Raw genomic sequence first — 18,351 nt, 5'->3', positions numbered from 1 at the left:
ATGGGTCACGACACGTATTAATTAATTCGAATATTATATATTAAACTATATATGAATTGTTGAACTACTTATTGTGGACTACTAACTGTGGACTATTAACATTGGACAATTAAAATGAATTAAAATATTGATTATAACATATGAAACTAAACATTTCTTCAAGTTTGCTACTTGATCTCATCTTAAACCTCATTTGTATCTTGACGATTACAATCTACAACCTTTCATAATTCTTGAAAACACCTCAATCGAGAGAATGAACCAACCGCACTTCATCTATGGAAGAAAAGATTGATGCATATAGTTATGCACCTGAAAACACTCGGAACCTGAGTAAAAATTTAACACGTAGCTGTGCTAATCCTTTAGCGTTATTATTACCGAAAATAACTTTGCAATCTATTTCCAAATTAGCCAATTCTGTCACAGCTCCAGCAAGTCAACTTCGAATTTTCGTTCAAAACAACCTTATTATTATAACCTTGATATATATGCGTGCTCTTTTATTGTTACCAGAGAACCGGTTATATCCCACCATATTAGCAGTAAACTTACCAACAACTTCATTACTCATTGGCCTAAGTCTCTCTGAAAAACCGTTATATTTTTTCGTTAAAACCCTATCATGTACTTATCCGCATCTGATACCGAGAACTGCCATACCAAGTACCAGGAATTAGCAATCAGTATTTTGAATCTAGCAGTGTTTCTACATCAACAGTTATATGTATAACATTTATCTCTTAGAATTATGATCTTCCATCCTGAAATTCTGAAAGCACCCAGTCTATGAATCAATACCCTGAATTTTTAAAAAGCTAAATGAAGCAGCAGAAACTATAGACAACCGTAATAGTCAAAAGTTGATGATAAAGAATAGTATGTTGGCAAAGCTCAGAAAAGTTGGAACTGGAAAACGGATTTAGCAAACCATGAAGTAGGCTGTGGATAAATCACAAAGACTAAATCTGCCTTCAAAGAATCCAAATGATTCAGTATCTGTTGAAGTCATTAACAAATACCTTGCTCCTGATTCTAAACCTTCACGAACAAATTTTCCTCATCATCCTTTAATTTTAGGAATTCTAAGATATCATCGTATCTTTCATTATAAATATCCTCGATATTTCTGAAGATATTTTCATAACTACTCTTATCCGAAATCAGTTATCTCTTCGCGATATCAGTGATACACCAGAAAGGAAACTATTTAGTTTCTAAAATATGAAAAATTCGAATTTAAAATATGAATGTTTTTGAAGTAGTTTTGGGAACTGAAGTATGAGTTAGTATAATATAATGACACTTGATCAACGTGATTATATTACAGTAAGTCATGCTGAGTTTCTAATGGAACGTGATAATTCACAGATCATAACGTCATCATGTGCCATGTTACACCACTCTTACATTCTATCTAATATATAAACATATCAAGAACATAATTTCTTGATAGTTCTATCTTTTCTATTGAATTTTGGAAATTTAACCAATCAAGATCGTGCTATTACAATTTCTCTCTTAGAACGTTAGTCATGTTCATTCGAAACTTCATACCTACGAATTCTGTACCATTATTCGCTTGACTTAAAATTGGGAAGAGAAAACAAAAGGTTGGAACTCCAAAAATATAAAGGAAATGAAGAGGGTGAATTTATAGTGAAATATCCGACAGAGAAATCAAAATAGATTATTGCATTTAACCAAAGAAGATCCTAATTTCCTTAATTACCGAAGAACCAAATCTTATTATGAAGACTTTCTCTAAATTCCTTGAATTCCGAAAATTTACCGACTACGTCACCAGTTAAGACGAACCTACATTTACTCATTTCACACTTTTGGGATAGCTTCACCTATACTCTTCGAGTAATCGAATTGTTTATCTATATTACTCGACGATGATAAAACTCTAATTCCCAACTTGTATGCGTCATGAAAACATACTTATTGTCATCCATGACCATCTCAATCAAATTTCGAGACAAAATTTCTTTAACGGGTAGGTACTGTGACGACTCGGAAATTTCCGACCAAATTTAAACATAATCTTAATATGAATTCGACATGATAAGTAAAATCTGTTAGGTTGAGTCTCAAAAATTTTGAACTGTTTTCATAGATTCATTTGATCTTCGACTATTTCCGACGATTCACGAACAATAGTTTATGATTAGATGTGGATAATATATATTAAAACATTAACAAAGTATTGAATGATATACTTTGAGTTTATTTATTTCAATATATATAATTAATATATTTATCTACTTGATATTTAAAACATAATCATATATATATATATATATATATATATATATATATATATATATATATATATATATATATATATATATATATATATATATATATATATATATATATATATATATATATATATATATATATATATATATATATATATATATATATATATATATATATATATATATATATATTCTATACATAATTATTATTATATGTATATTGTAATATATATTAAAATTTATAAAAACTTAGTACTCAATATAAGTTATTATATAATATATAATATATAATCATTAAATATTACAAGATTAATAATATATAATATGAATTCATTAAATTTAACTACCAATTTAAATATAGTTATTTTATGAATATTGTCATTATTACTTTCATTATTATTAAAATAAATATAAATACTAATATTAATATCAGTATTATTAATATTATTATTTATAACATATAGATATAAAATTTAATACATTATTACTGTTATCATTATTTGTATCATTGTTATTATAATTAGTAGAAAAATTATAATTATTGTTATGATTATTATTATTATTAATAAAAATTATTTTTATTCAAAATTATTATTATCATTTTTTTATTATTATATATTTTGATATTGTTATTATTAATATCATTATGAATTCTATCATTATTGTTATTAGTATTTTTATTATTATTAATAATATTATCAACATTTTTATTAATATATTTATTAATTAATAATATTAAATATAATATATATAAAAATAGATAAAGGTGCATATTCTGTTATCAATCTATATCAGTTTCATTTTTCTTTATTTTGCTCGTGACTTCTTGTCCACCAAATCCCTCATCACCTAGTACATATATCAATCATAGAGATCATTCAAATTTCATTATTATTCTTATAATCATTCAAAACACAAACTTCCAAATAACCCTTAACTCAATTGATCACACCCAATTTTCAAAATCAAATATATATTGAATGATGAAATCGACTGCAATCAGTTTCTTGAGCATTGATTTAAATGTTTTGTGGCGAATTCAACACAAAAACTCATCAAATCCATTAAACGTTCGATGAACTTTGCCATTTTGGAACGAAGAACACCAAAAAACAAAATTGAAATTCGATGTAGATGCTTTCTTGACTTGAATCCTTCACGAAACTGGTCACAATTACAGTAAGGAATACTCGAAAATTTTTATCACTTCCTGAAAACAACTTAATCTCAACAATTGTTTATCTTTGACTTTTGAGAAAAGTCAAACGAACATGAATTTATGATCTTCTGATTATTTAAATTCGAATTGAAGATTCACATAGTTGTAGTTAATGAACATAAATTTGAATCTTTGTTTAATTTGATATAATCATGTTCAAATCGTTCCAGAGAGCATATCACCGTGAGTGTTCGAACGAAGATGAACACGATCGAGATCTCCATGAATTCGCAAGTGTTAATGGAATCTGAATGGTTTCGAGTGTCCTTTGTGGTGTAAGGATCATGGGTTTATGCTCTGTTTTAGTTGATAAACTTTCCATGTTGAATGTCTAAATCGATTACAGCGTGCGTTGTTGAAGATGAAAAGGGAAACAAAACTGTTAGATATATATGCTATATAAGTTTAAGATGGGTTTAAATCAGAAAAGATGAGACATTGTAATGGTCAAGGAGTGATTCGGGTTTACGAGAGGTCGAGGATTCGAGCCCGGCTTCGGGCATTCTTTTTTAAAAAAGGGCTATTTAAAGGTAGTTTCAGTTCTTAAAATTTATTATTATTATTATTATTATTATTATTATTATTATTATTATTATTATTATTATTATTATTATTATTATTATTATTATTATTATTATTATTATTATTATTATTATTATTGTTGTTGTTGTTATTATTACACTTATCATTATTGCTATTATTATTATTATCAACAAGTATTAGAACTACTGGATGCAAAGCCCGTGCGTTGCACGGTATTTGTTACGTTTCAATATTTATACATTGTGTTTTGATATTTTTTAGCATCATGTTTCATGCTTGACGAATATAAAGTAGTAAGCATAATTGTTATACTTCTAACATTTCTAAGATGATATCAATATGAAATGAAATTAATACTACGTACCATATTATTCTTTATAGGAAAAACTTGAGTACAATATTTAATTTGAAACAAACATGATGCTTATTTGGTTACAAAGCAAAAGGAACAAAATTTACATATACAGTTATCAACAATAAATCCCTTTTAACAGTTTTATTGATACAAAATTAACTATACTAATATTTTCATGTGTACATTAACATCTGAACATCGAAAAGTGCTTACACCTACCAATACCTTATGACCATACACGGAACTCCACATTATATTTAGCTAAAAAAACTTCATTCACATTACACGAAACATATAAAAACTTAATACTCGTATCATTGATCAGATCTGTAAGTCAAAATTACATAAAAATGTGATTCCATTCACTTAGGCTTACTACAACTTCTCATTTTTTTAGATGAACTTTCTTGATATATACCTTGCACAAAATATACAATGTTATACGGTGAGCATGAAAACACCAAAAGCTACATAGCCATCTACACATAAGCTTATACAACTAACAAATACTTTAACAATTATCTATACATCAAACACTAACCTTATATGTACATCAAGCAGTTCATCGCCCATGCAGTCTAAATGATAACTTGTACCCGTTCGATTAGTGATGAACTTTCTTGATATATACCTTGCACAAAATATACAATGTTATACGGTGAGCATGAAAACATGAAAAGATACATAGCCATCCACACATAAGCTTATACAACTAACAAATACTTCAACAATTATCTATACATCAAACACTAACCTTATATGTACATCAAGCAGTTCATCGCCCATGCAGTCCCAATGATAACTTGTACCCATTGGATTAGTGTTCGAACAACACTAATATTTGAGGTTAATAAGTCATTGTTAATCTAGTATTAGTATTAGCATAAACTTATAGATCTCAGTTTACTATAAAAAGTTATATGTTTAAATGTTTGAACGATTTAAATGTTTAAAAAGTTATATGTTTAAAGACTTAATTGAATTACAGATATGAACTAATGAACACGCACTAAATAATGATTAAAATCTACTTAAAGACTAATATTGGATTTTGATTAATATTTGCCTTCAAAATGAAACCGAGATGCTCCGAACTAAACACGTAAAACTCCTGGATCCCGTTTGAGTTTTTCAAACCTTCTATATTTGCTCTTTACGCGTATAAACCATAAACCATATATATATATATATATATATATATATATATATATATATATATATATATATATATATATATATATATATATATATATATATATATATATATATATATGTAATAGAAAAGCTTTATGTTGGGCGATTTTGAAGATGAATGAGTTTTTGGTATATATAGTTGAGAAGGTAGGCTGATTAATTAGATGGGATTTGAAAGTCACGTTTTGTAACGTGTTTAACCTTTTCATTTCTCTTAACTAATGGAAACATTAAGTATTTATTAGTAAATGTATTTCTTAGAACTTTAATAATAACATGGAATTTATTAGGGCTCAATTATGACACAGGGTGTCACTTTTTAGGTAGTAATAGATTATTATTACTAGAATTATTATTATTAAGTAATATGAATATTAGTTATTACTACTATTATTACTAATATAAATATTAGTTACCATTTATTATTATTATTTTTATTATTATTATCATAACCCAAGTTACAATTATAGTTATTATTATTATTATTATTATTGTTATTACTAATATTATTATCAATATAAGTATTATTATTAGGTAATATGATTATTAAAATTATCATTATTAATAAGACCTCTATTATAAGTATCAGTATTAACAATATCATTATTAGTATTATTATCATTTTTATGACTAAGATTATTATTATTACAATTATTATCAAAATAATACAATTTATTATTATTTTCGTAAATATTAGTATTAGTATCATTTTTAGCACTATTATTATTATTATTATTATTACTATTAACAAAAGTATTATGAATATGACTATCATTATTAGTATCATTAATATTACAAATTATTATCATTTTTACAAAAGTTGTTATTTTGTTATCATTACAACTATATAATTATTATTATTAATATCATTTTTGCTACTAGTATCATCATCATCATTATTATTATTATTATTATTATTATTATTATTATTATTATTATTATTATTATTATTATTATTATTATTATTATTATTATTATTATTACTACTACTATGATTCTTCTTATAATTATTATTATAAGTAATGTTATTATTAATATTATCATTATAATCAAATATAACTTTTATTTACTATTATTAATATTATATATTATTATGTATATAAAAATAAACTTATAAGAAATATTACATATAAGTATGAATTAATTATATTACCAATCTTTATATAAATATTCATATATAACAAATTAGGTATTTTTATAATATAAATAAATAAATATATATATATATATATATATATATATATATATATATATATATAAATATATATATATATATATATATATATAAATTTAATATATAATATATAAAGTTGTAATCTATGAAATTGTTTGATTATAAATATATGTTTTAATATATATATATGAATAATATAGGTTCGTGAATCCAAGGCCAACCTTACACTTGTTCAATGCCGTCATATGTATTTTTACTACAAAATACAGTATTGTGAGTTTCATTTGCTCCCCTTTTAAATGCTTTTGCAATATATATTTTTGGGAGTGAGAATACATGCGCTGCTTTTATAAATATTTTACGAAATAGACACAAGTAATCGAAACTACATTCTATGGTTGGATTATCGAATCGAATATGCCCCTTTTTAGCTTGGTAGCCTAAGAATTACGGAAATGGCCCCTAATTGACGCGAATCCTAAAGATAGATCTATGGACCTTGAAACGTCCCATTCGGGTTACGAATGCTTTAGTACTTCGATTATCATATCCGATGAGAGTCCCGTAATGATGGAGATATTCTATATGCATCCTGTTAGTTCGGTTATCAAGCGTTCACCATATGAATGATTTTTATCTCTATGCAATTTGCGAAATGCCTGATATGAGATATGAGATGATGTTTATGAAATATGAAATGAAAATCTTGTGGTCTATTAAAATTATGGAAACGATTGATTACGATAAACTAATGAACTCACCAACCTTTTGGTTGACACTTTAAAGCATGTTTATTTTCAGGTATGAAAGAAATCTTCCGCTGTGCATTTGCTCATTTTAGAGATATTACTTGGAGTCATTCATGACATATTTCAAAAGACATTGCATTCGAGTCGTTGAGTTCATCAAGATTATTATTAAGTCAATTATAGTTGGACATATTATGAAATGGTATGCATGCCGTCAACTTTCGATGAAATGAAAGTTTGTCTTTTAAAAAGAATGCAATGTTTGTAAAATATATCATATAGAGTTCAAGTACCTCGCGATGTAACCAAATGTAATTTATTCATCCAGATGGATTAGGACGGGTTGTTATATATTCTAATTCATTTTCCAAGAAATATTCATTGTCATTCTCCTGCCCTGAATCATTGACTAAAGCAATTGATCGAATAACTTGAACAACTGCTGTTTAGATACTGTTTTTCCTTTGCTCGTATTTTTTGTGTTCACATCAGATGTTCTCTTGAAGGAGATGTTCTGCCTCCCCCGCCTTGCTTGCCACATTTGCCCCTTTGGAACTTATATTGATGACTTCTTTAAACGTGTAGTTGTTTCATTCACATGTTCTTATGATACTTCAGTGTTCACATGTTCATCCTCTTCAACTGAAACTTCTTCTAAGGTAAGTCTTTTAGGTGGTATGAGTGACGACCCGGGAATTTTTGACCAAATTTAAACTTAATCTTTATATGATTTCGACACGCTAAGCAAAGTTTGTAATATTGAGTCTCGAAAAAGTTTGAATTGTTTCATATATTCAATTGACCTTCGACAGCTCTCGACAATTCACGAACAATTAATTGTAAATAGATATGTATGTATGTATATATAAATAATAATTCAAAATATAATTTGAGGTATTATATGTCGTCGTTATTAAAAAAAATAAAAAAATAAAAATAAGATATTATAATAATTATTATTTAAAATATATATATATATATATATATATATATATATAAAGTATATTAAATATATATTTTGTGATTTCAAATTTATTTCGTAACGATGGTAACGCTCAATTGTTATTAAATGAATAGTAAATTAGTTAAGAAGGAACTTATGTGATTTTTAAAATAAATGGTAATCCAAAAGTGAGTTTTATAAATGTTAGGCTTATTAAAAATGTATTTAAGAACTATTTGTTGAATTTTAAAACTTTTTATATTTTACTTGGGATTGGGAGTGAATAATTAATGTAATTTTTATTTAATGGTTAATGATCAAATTTTATACCATAATGACCCAAATAAATAAATATAGTTAATTTAAAAATATGGGATTTTTCTGAGTACTTTTATCCGCCACTGATTATCAACGGAGTACTAAATCCAGTCCGTTGAATGTTGTCGGTAGAAGCAACTAAAAACTCGGCTGCTGATGTTATGCGAGGTGTATACGAAATAGTTATATTTTTGCTATGAAATACTATTAAATACGATACAATTTTACACAATTTATTTATTTATTTATAGAGTGGATATACCTAAACCTTGCTACAACACTTATAGGTACTGTACCTAATCGTACAGTAGTGTAGTTTTTAGTAAGTTCGGTTCGTCCACAGGGAACTAGCCAAGTTTAACGCTATATTTTTAAAACTATATATGTGTATATATATATATATATATATATATATATATATATATATATATATATATATATATATATATATATATATGATCATATACATAGCATTGTATATGTATATTTTATTTGCTAAAAGCCGAAGGCAGAACTACGCGAATTATAAGGCAAAGCTGTGCAATATTCGCTGAAAATGAGTACCGCGGTTATGTTTTTGAATTAATACAAGACCGCGGTTTAATCCGCTGAGTTTTCGCGGATATTTATGTAACTCGCAGACCGCGGATATTTCGAATCCTATAAATAGAGAGCTTGGCCTCTCATTTATAGGTTGTTGATTCTCTGCCATTTTGCCTAAGCCTTTGTAATTTCCACTTGTGATCTTGCCCAAGGGATTTTTACATTGCGAAAAGTTGAATTAAGCTAATTAACAATCAAGACCGGGTCGGGGTGGTTGATCACTTGATAGTTAAAGTGAAAGACGATCATCGGGGCCCAAAATAATCATCAAACATCTCATCCTCCATTACAATCTTATTGCACTCAATCCGTGATTAAGTAACATCATTAATTATGGATTGATCAATTGGCGCCATCCGTGGGACTCGTTTTACAAATTAAACTGAAAATTTTTTGTTTTACGCCGTTAAGCAATTAATTCGACAGTTTAATTTCAATCGTGTTTTTGTTGTGATGATTTGCAGGTGCTTTTGGAATAAGCAATCAGTTAATTTACTAGTCAATCACGATGACAAATGCAAAGCAAAGTGGCATTTCTGCGAATGCTGATGCACTGCCTGGTGATTCGCAGAATGTTATAATATTTCCATTGCAAACAAATGCTAATATAACTGCGGGAAAATCGGTTCAAGAGCCGATCGTTAAAACATCTGCTGAAAACAATGTTAGTGACTCGCAGCCAGAAGTTGCTGCTGAGAAAATGACTGCGCGAAGAAATTTGCTCCAAAATCGCAGTGAAATAATCGCTGATGGGAAACGACCAAAAGCTTTGGCTGGAAAATCTAGTTTGCGAACTGACAAAATTGTCAGCACTGCAATCGAGCAAGCTAAGTGAGATGCTAAGCGTAATTGCGAATCTCGCATACCGCGCACTTACTTATGGCCATTGAACGATTCAGGATCACAAGTTGATCGTCTCGTTATCGAGCATAATGATAGCGATAGCGATAACGCAGAAGATCGCATTCATTTAAACTCTGCGTATAAATCAAAAAAGGCAAAAACGCCAAGAGAAGAGTGCGAATTTTCTGATGATTCGGACAGCGTAGAAGAGTTGTTAAAAATCCACAAATTAAGCGAAAGTGACCACCAACACCTTTCCCTCACTATGGGGAAGAGGGTGACATATCTGACGCTGCTCGCAGAGAAAATGCCCAGAACTTTTTGGCGGATGCTTTCAGAAGCATTGCGCCAAAGTCAATGCAACATAAGTTTGATCAGCCAAACTTTTTGCAAGACATGCTTACCAAGTTTTGTGCGGAGAATGCAGATACTCGTACAAAAAAGGCAACAGAAATCACTACTGCGGCAGACAAGTTTGCCCAGCATATTTCTGACTATCCAATTGTTTCTCCGCCGATCGTGCCGGCAACTCTGGGAGTCTATTCGGGTCTAACTGATCCTTTAGATTTTCTACAACGCTTTGAAGGTGTAGTAAGTACTTATAACTGGGATGAACCAGTCGCCTGTAGAGTATTCCCCATGGCCTTGCAAGGGTCAGCAAGGGAATGGTTTCATAGTTTGCAATCTCGCAGTATCGTTGGCTTTGTAGACTTGCGCGAAATTTTTTTGCTACAGCTTCAAAATCTGTTACCGCAGAAAAAGACGCACATAGAATGTCACGATATTAAGCAAGGCATCAAAGAGACTTTGAACGCATTACTTACGCGGTACATCTATGAATGTCAAAAGATTCCAAGCCTGCATGAAGATCAAAAAATCTCTGGATTTTTGCATGCTATTAACCCACAGCGACATCCTACTCTTGTGCGGAGATTGCGAAGAGATGTCCCGCTGACTTTTGCAAAAGTACAACAGGAAACATATGATTATCTCTACGGTGGAGAGGATAGCAGTATAACCCCCGCTTGTGGATGGGGTAGAGATAAAAGTTGGCGAGATGACAATGACTCTTTTCGCGATGGTAACAATGATAATTACCACGTATCAGGTTTTCCGCGAAGAAATGGCGGCGGTGGATACCCGCGCAATGACAGGTTTCAAGGCCAAAATGACAACCATGGATATGGCTGCCGTGATCGCTATTCTACGCGAAAGTGGAGCAATGAATCATTCAACATCATTCAGATGCTAACAAAAACACCCAAGGAAATTTTGTTGCAAGAAAGAGTTGCTAAGTCTTTTCCTGATCCGCAGCCTTTGGGAGAAAATAGCAGGCACGATAGATCAAAATTTTGTGTTTTCCATGATGATTACGGTCATGATACCAATCGTTGCAGATATTTGGCAGAATTTATTGCAGAAGCGTACGAGCAAGGCAAGCTGGACCATTTAATCACCCAACACACCACGAATGCGGTTATAATGCCTACAGAAGCCAATACCTCGAATGCGTCAGGCGCGGTTGAGCGAAAGGCTCCCGCAGTAAAAAATCTGGGAGTAAAAATGGTGACCAAAAAAGAAAATCAGCGCGGAATTCAGGTGATCAACGTGGTAGAAGTGCAGGGTGAAACGTCAGTAATGCAAATTTCAGAACAGATTGTCAGTTAGAAATGTCCTTCTATCGCGTTTTCTCCTGCTAGTTTGACCGCTGATGATGATAAACCTGTAGTGGTTTCATGTCGCGTTGCAAATACTGGAATAATAATAATGAAGGTTCATGTGGACACTGGTAGCAGTGTCAATGTCATGTATGAACAATGCTTTAGCAAGTTGCCTGCGAGCATTCAAGCTTTGATGAAACCCACTGCGGTTTCACTTGCCGGGTTCTCAGGAGAGTCATCCTGGCCTGTTGGACTGTTGGAGTTACAAATGGAGTTAGTTGATGACAGCGATGAGTTGCTAAGGCGCCAAGCTTTATTGAATCTGTACATAATGCAAAATCAATCGCGATTTAATATGATACTTGGGCGCACAGCTAAAAGGACCCGTTCATATACATTATAAACGATTCACAATAGTTGATAACATCGCGAGGTATTTGACCTCTATATGATACATTTTACAAACATTGCATTCATTTTAAAAGACAATCTTTCTTTACAACGAAAGTTGACGGCATACACACCATTTCATAATACATCCAACTATAATTGGCTTAATAATAATCTTGATGAACTCAATGACTCGAATGCAACGTCTTTCAAAATATGCCATGAATGACTCCAAGTAATATCCTTAAAATGAGCTAATGCACAGCGGAAGATTTCTTTAATACCTGAGAATAAACATGCTTTAAAGTGTCAACCAAAAGGTTGGTGATTTCATTAGTTTATCATAATCCATCATTTCCGTAATAGTAATAGACCACAAGATTTCAGTTTCTATAAATATCCGTACACTCGCAAGTGTATAAAAGTATTCTATAAGTTGTAGGCACCCGGTAACAAGCCTTAACGTTCATGTTTTACCCTCTGAAGTACACCAGATCAGGTGTGTTTAAAATAACCTCGAAGTACTAAAGCATCCCATAGTCAGGATGGGGTTTGTCAGGCCCAATAGATCTATCTTTAGGATTCGCGCCTACCGTACATAGACAAGTAGTTTAATGTTACCAAGCTAAGGGTATATTTCTGGTTTAAACCCACGTAGAATTAGTTTTAGTACTTGTGCCTATTTCGTAAAACATTTATAAAAACAGCGAATGTATTCTCAGTCCCAAAAATATATATAAAAGGGAGCAAATGAAACTCACTATACGGTATTTCGTAGCAATTATGTATATGACGGCACTGAACAAGTGCAGGGTTTGTCTCGGATTCATGAACGTATCAATATTGTGATTCAATATTGCAGGAAAGTACGTAGACGCAACGAAAATGATAAACGTTAGGTTGACCTCACGAGTAATACCCTCGATCAATACCCATAACCTTCATAGCTATAACCCATAATTTCCTTAGCTCTATCTCATTTGAAAACTTATTTTGAAATCGTCTGAATATAACTCCGTCGTAGTATTTTATGTATACTAATAATATCTTGAAATAATACTAAGTAAATATATATATATATGTAATTCGATTGAGAGAGTTTAGAGAAATATATTTTCAAGTTTCTATGAAATAATGAAACCTATTGAATTCTATTTATAATAGATTTTTGAATTATTAAAGTGAATTATTAAAGTATGAATTATTAAAGTGAATTATTAAAGTATGAATTATTAAAGTGAATTATTAAAGTATGAATTATTAAAGTGAATTATTAAAGTATGAATTATTAAAGTGAATTATTAAAGTATGAATTATTAAAGAGTGAATTATTAAAGTATGAATTATTAAAGTGAATTATTAAAGTTAAAGTAAATAAAGTTAAAGTTAAAGTATAGTAAAAGTATAAAAACTATGTATGTATAATACGCGTATAAATATATATAATATTAATTTAAATCGTTATATATATTTAATGAAATAAAATATAAATATCGCTATATTTATTATACTGGTTAAGTAATGAGTTATCAAAAGTGATTCTAGATATTTATAAAAGTTATATACGTTTTAATAATAAAGTTCTTTTTAAACTGAAAACGTCTTTGTACGTTTGAAAATAGATTAATAGAATATTATGGAAACCAATTCTCCACTAACTTTTGTCTAACTTTAGTAAATGACACTTTTTGTTTTTATTTATAAATAGCGTTACAAATTATTCTGAATATCGTTAAGAGGAATAGATTTTCTCAAATCATAGTGGACCTCTCAACAGAGACTTGTAATCATAATTCAATGTTTCTGATAATTCAATCATTTAATATATTTTTTTTTAATTCCGTCGAAAATCATATTGAAACAAATACGATCGTGTAAAGTATTATACGTTTAATACTTTATTAATATTCTCAAGTTATAATATATATATACATATACATATCTATTTATATATAACGGTTCGTGAATCGTCGGAATTTGGTCGAGGTTATAATGAATGTATGAACATAGTTTAAAATTCTTGAGATTTAACTTAACAAACTTTGCTTATCATGTCGGAATAATATTGAAATGTCCCGTTCTTATTGATTAAAAACGTTCCATATTAATTGATTTCGTTGCGAGGTTTTAACCTCTATATGAGACGTTTTTCAAAGACTGCATTCATTTTTAAAACAAACCATAACCTTTATTTCATAAATAAAGATTTAAAAAGCTTTACGTAGATTATAAAATAATGATAATCTAAAATATCATGTTTACACACGACCATTACATAATGGTTTACAATACAAATATGTTACATCGAAATTAGTTTCTTGAATGCAGTTTTTACACAATATCATACAAACATGGACTCCAAATCTTGTCCTTATTTTAGTATGCAACAGCGGAAGCTCTTAGTATTCACCTGAGAATAAACATGCTTTAAACGTCAACAAAAATGTTGGTGAGTTATAGGTTTCACCTATATATATCAAATCGTAACAATAGACCACAAGATTTCATGTTTAAATACACATCCCATACATAGAGATAAAAATCATTCATATGGTAAACACCTGGTAACCGACATTAACAAGATGCATATATAAGAATATCCCCATCATTACGGGACACCCTTCGGATATGATATAAATTTCGAAGTACTAAAGCATCCGGTACTTTGGATGGGGTTTGTTAGGCCCAATAGATCTATCTTTAGGATTCGCGTCAATTAGGGTGTCTGTTCCCTAATTCTTAGATTACCAGACTTAATAAAAAGGAGCATATTCGATTTCGATAATTCAACCATAGAATGTAGTTTCACGTACTTGTGTCTATTTTTTAAATCATTTATAAAACCTGCATGTATTCTCATCCCAAAAATATTAGATTTTAAAAGTGGGACTATAACTCACTTTCACATATTTTTACTTCGTCGGGAAGTAAGACTTGGCCACTGTTGATTCACGAACCTATAACAATATATACATATATATCAAAGTATGTTCAAAATATATTTACAACACTTTTAATATATTTTGATGTTTTAAGTTTATTAAGTCAGCTGTCCTCGTTAGTAACCTACAACTAGTTGTCCACAGTTAGATGTACAGAAATAAATCGATAAATATTATCTTGAATCAATCCACGACCCAGTGTATACGTATCTCAGTATTGATCTCAACTCAAACTATATATATTTTGGAATCAACCTCAACCCTGTATAGCTAACTCCAACATTCACATATAGAGTGTCTATGGTTGTTCCGAAATATATATAGATGTGTCGACATGATAGGTCGAAACATTGTATACGTGTCTATGGTATCTCAAGATTACATAATATACAATACAAGTTGATTAAGTTATGGTTGGAATAGATTTGTTACCAATTTTCACGTAGCTAAAATGAGAAAAATTATCCAATCTTGTTTTACCCATAACTTCTTCATTTTAAATCCGTTTTGAGTGAATCAAATTGCTATGGTTTCATATTGAACTCTATTTTATGAATCTAAACAGAAAAATTATAGGTTTATAGTCAGAAAAATAAGTTATAAGTCGTTTTTGTAAAGGTAGTCATTTCAGTCGAAAGAAACGACGTCTAGATGACCATTTTAGAAAACATACTTCCACTTTGAGTTTAACCATAATTTTTGGATATAGTTTCATGTTCATAATAAAAATCATTTTCTCAGAATAACAACTTTTAAATCAAAGTTTATCATAGTTTTTAATTAACTAACCCAAAACAGCCCGCGGTGTTACTACGACTGCGTAAATCCGGTTTTACGGTGTTTTTCGTGTTTCCAGGTTTTAAATCATTAAGTTAGCATATCATATAGATATAGAACATGTGTTTAGTTTATTTTAAAAGTCAAGTTAGAAGGATTAACTTTTATTTGCGAACAAGTTTAGAATTAACTAAACTATGTTCTAGTGATTACAAGTTTAAACCTTCGAATAAGATAGCTTTATATGTATGAATAGAATGATGTTATGAACATCATTACTACCTTAAGTTCCTTGGATAAACCTACTGGAAAATAAAAAAATGGATCTAGCTTCAACGGATCCTTGGATGGCTCGAAGTTCTTGAAGCAGAATCATGACACGAAAACAAGTTCAAGTAAGATCATCACTTGAAATAAGATTGTTATAGTTATAGAAATTGAACCAAAGTTTGAATATGATTATTACCTTGTATTAGAATGATAACCTACTGTAATAAACAAAGATTTCTTTAGGTTGGATGATCACCTTACAAGATTGGAAGTGAGCTAGCAAACTTGAAAGTATTCTTGATTTTATGTAACTAGAACTTGTAGAATTTGTGAAGAACACTTAGAACTTGAAGATAGAACTTGAGAGAGATCAATTAGATGAAGAAAATTGAAGAATGAAAGTGTTTGTAGGTGTTTTTGGTCGTTGGTGTATGGATTAGATATAAAGGATATGTAATTTTGTTTTCATGTAAATAAGTCATGAATGGTTACTCATATTTTTGTAATTTTATGAGATATTTCATGCTAGTTGCCAAATGATGGTTCCCACATGTGTTAGATGACTCACATGGGCTGCTAAGAGCTGATCATTGGAGTGTATATACCAATAGTACATACATCTAAAAGCTGTGTATTGTACGAGTACGAATACGGGTGCATACGAGTAGAATTGTTGATGAAACTGAACGAGGATGTAATTATAAGCATTTTTGTTAAGTAGAAGTATTTTGATAAGTGTATTGAAGTCTTTCAAAAGTGTATAAATACATATTAAAACACTACATGTATATACATTTTAACTGAGTCGTTAAGTCATCGTTAGTCGTTACATGTAAGTGTTGTTTTGAAACCTTTAGGTTAACGATCTTGTTAAATGTTGTTAACCCAATGTTTATAATATCAAATGAGATTTTAAATTATTATATTATCATGATATTATCATGTATGAATATCTCTTAATATGATATATATACATTAAATGTCTTTACAATGATAATCGTTACATATATGTCTCGTTTAAAAATCATTAAGTTAGTAGTCTTGTTTTTACTTATGTAGTTCATTGTTAATATACTTAATGATATGTTTACTTATCATAGTATCATGTTAACTATATATATATCCATATATATGTCATCATATAGTTTTTACAAGTTTTAACGTTCGTGAATCACCGGTCAACTTGGGTGGTCAATTGTCTATATGAAACATATTTCAATTAATCAAGTCTTAACAAGTTTGATTGCTTAACATGTTGGAAACATTTAATCATGTAAATATCAATCTCAATTAATATATATAAACATGGGAAAGTTCGGGTCACTATAGTACCTACCCGTTAAATAAATTTCGTCCCAAAATTTTAAGCTGTTGAAGGTGTTGACGAATCTTCTGGAAATAGATGCGGGTATTTCTTCTTCATCTGATCTTCACGCTCCCAGGTGAACTCGGGTCCTCTACGAGCATTCCATCGAACCTTAACAATTGGTATCTTGTTTTGCTTAAGTCTTTTAACCTCACGATCCATTATTTCGACGGGTTCTTCGATGAATTGGAGTTTTTCGTTGATTTGGATTTCATCTAACGGAATAGTGAGATCTTCTTTAGCAAAACATTTCTTCAAATTCGAGACGTGGAAAGTGTTATGTACAGCCGCGAGTTGTTGAGGTAACTCAAGTCGGTAAGCTACTGGTCCGACACGATCAATAATCTTGAATGGTCCAATATACCTTGGATTTAATTTCCCTCGTTTACCAAATCGAACAACGCCTTTCCAAGGTGCAACTTTAAGCATGACCATCTCTCCAATTTCAAATTCTATATCTTTTCTTTTAATGTCAGCGTAGCTCTTTTGTCGACTTTGGGCGGTTTTCAACCGTTGTTGAATTTGGATGATCTTCTCGGTAGTTTCTTGTATAATCTCCGGACTCGTAATCTGTCTATCCCCCACTTCACTCCAACAAATCGGAGACCTGTACTTTCTACCATAAAGTGCTTCAAACGGTGCCATCTCAATGCTTGAATGGTAGCTGTTGTTGTAGGAAAATTCTGCTAACGGTAGATGTCGATTCCAACTGTTTCCGAAATCAATAACACATGCTC

This window comes from Rutidosis leptorrhynchoides, chromosome 2, assembly GCF_046630445.1.
Source record: "Rutidosis leptorrhynchoides isolate AG116_Rl617_1_P2 chromosome 2, CSIRO_AGI_Rlap_v1, whole genome shotgun sequence".
NCBI lineage: Eukaryota > Viridiplantae > Streptophyta > Magnoliopsida > Asterales > Asteraceae > Rutidosis > Rutidosis leptorrhynchoides.
The sequence above is the reverse complement of the archived record's forward strand: the minus strand, read 5'-3'. Positions refer to the sequence as shown.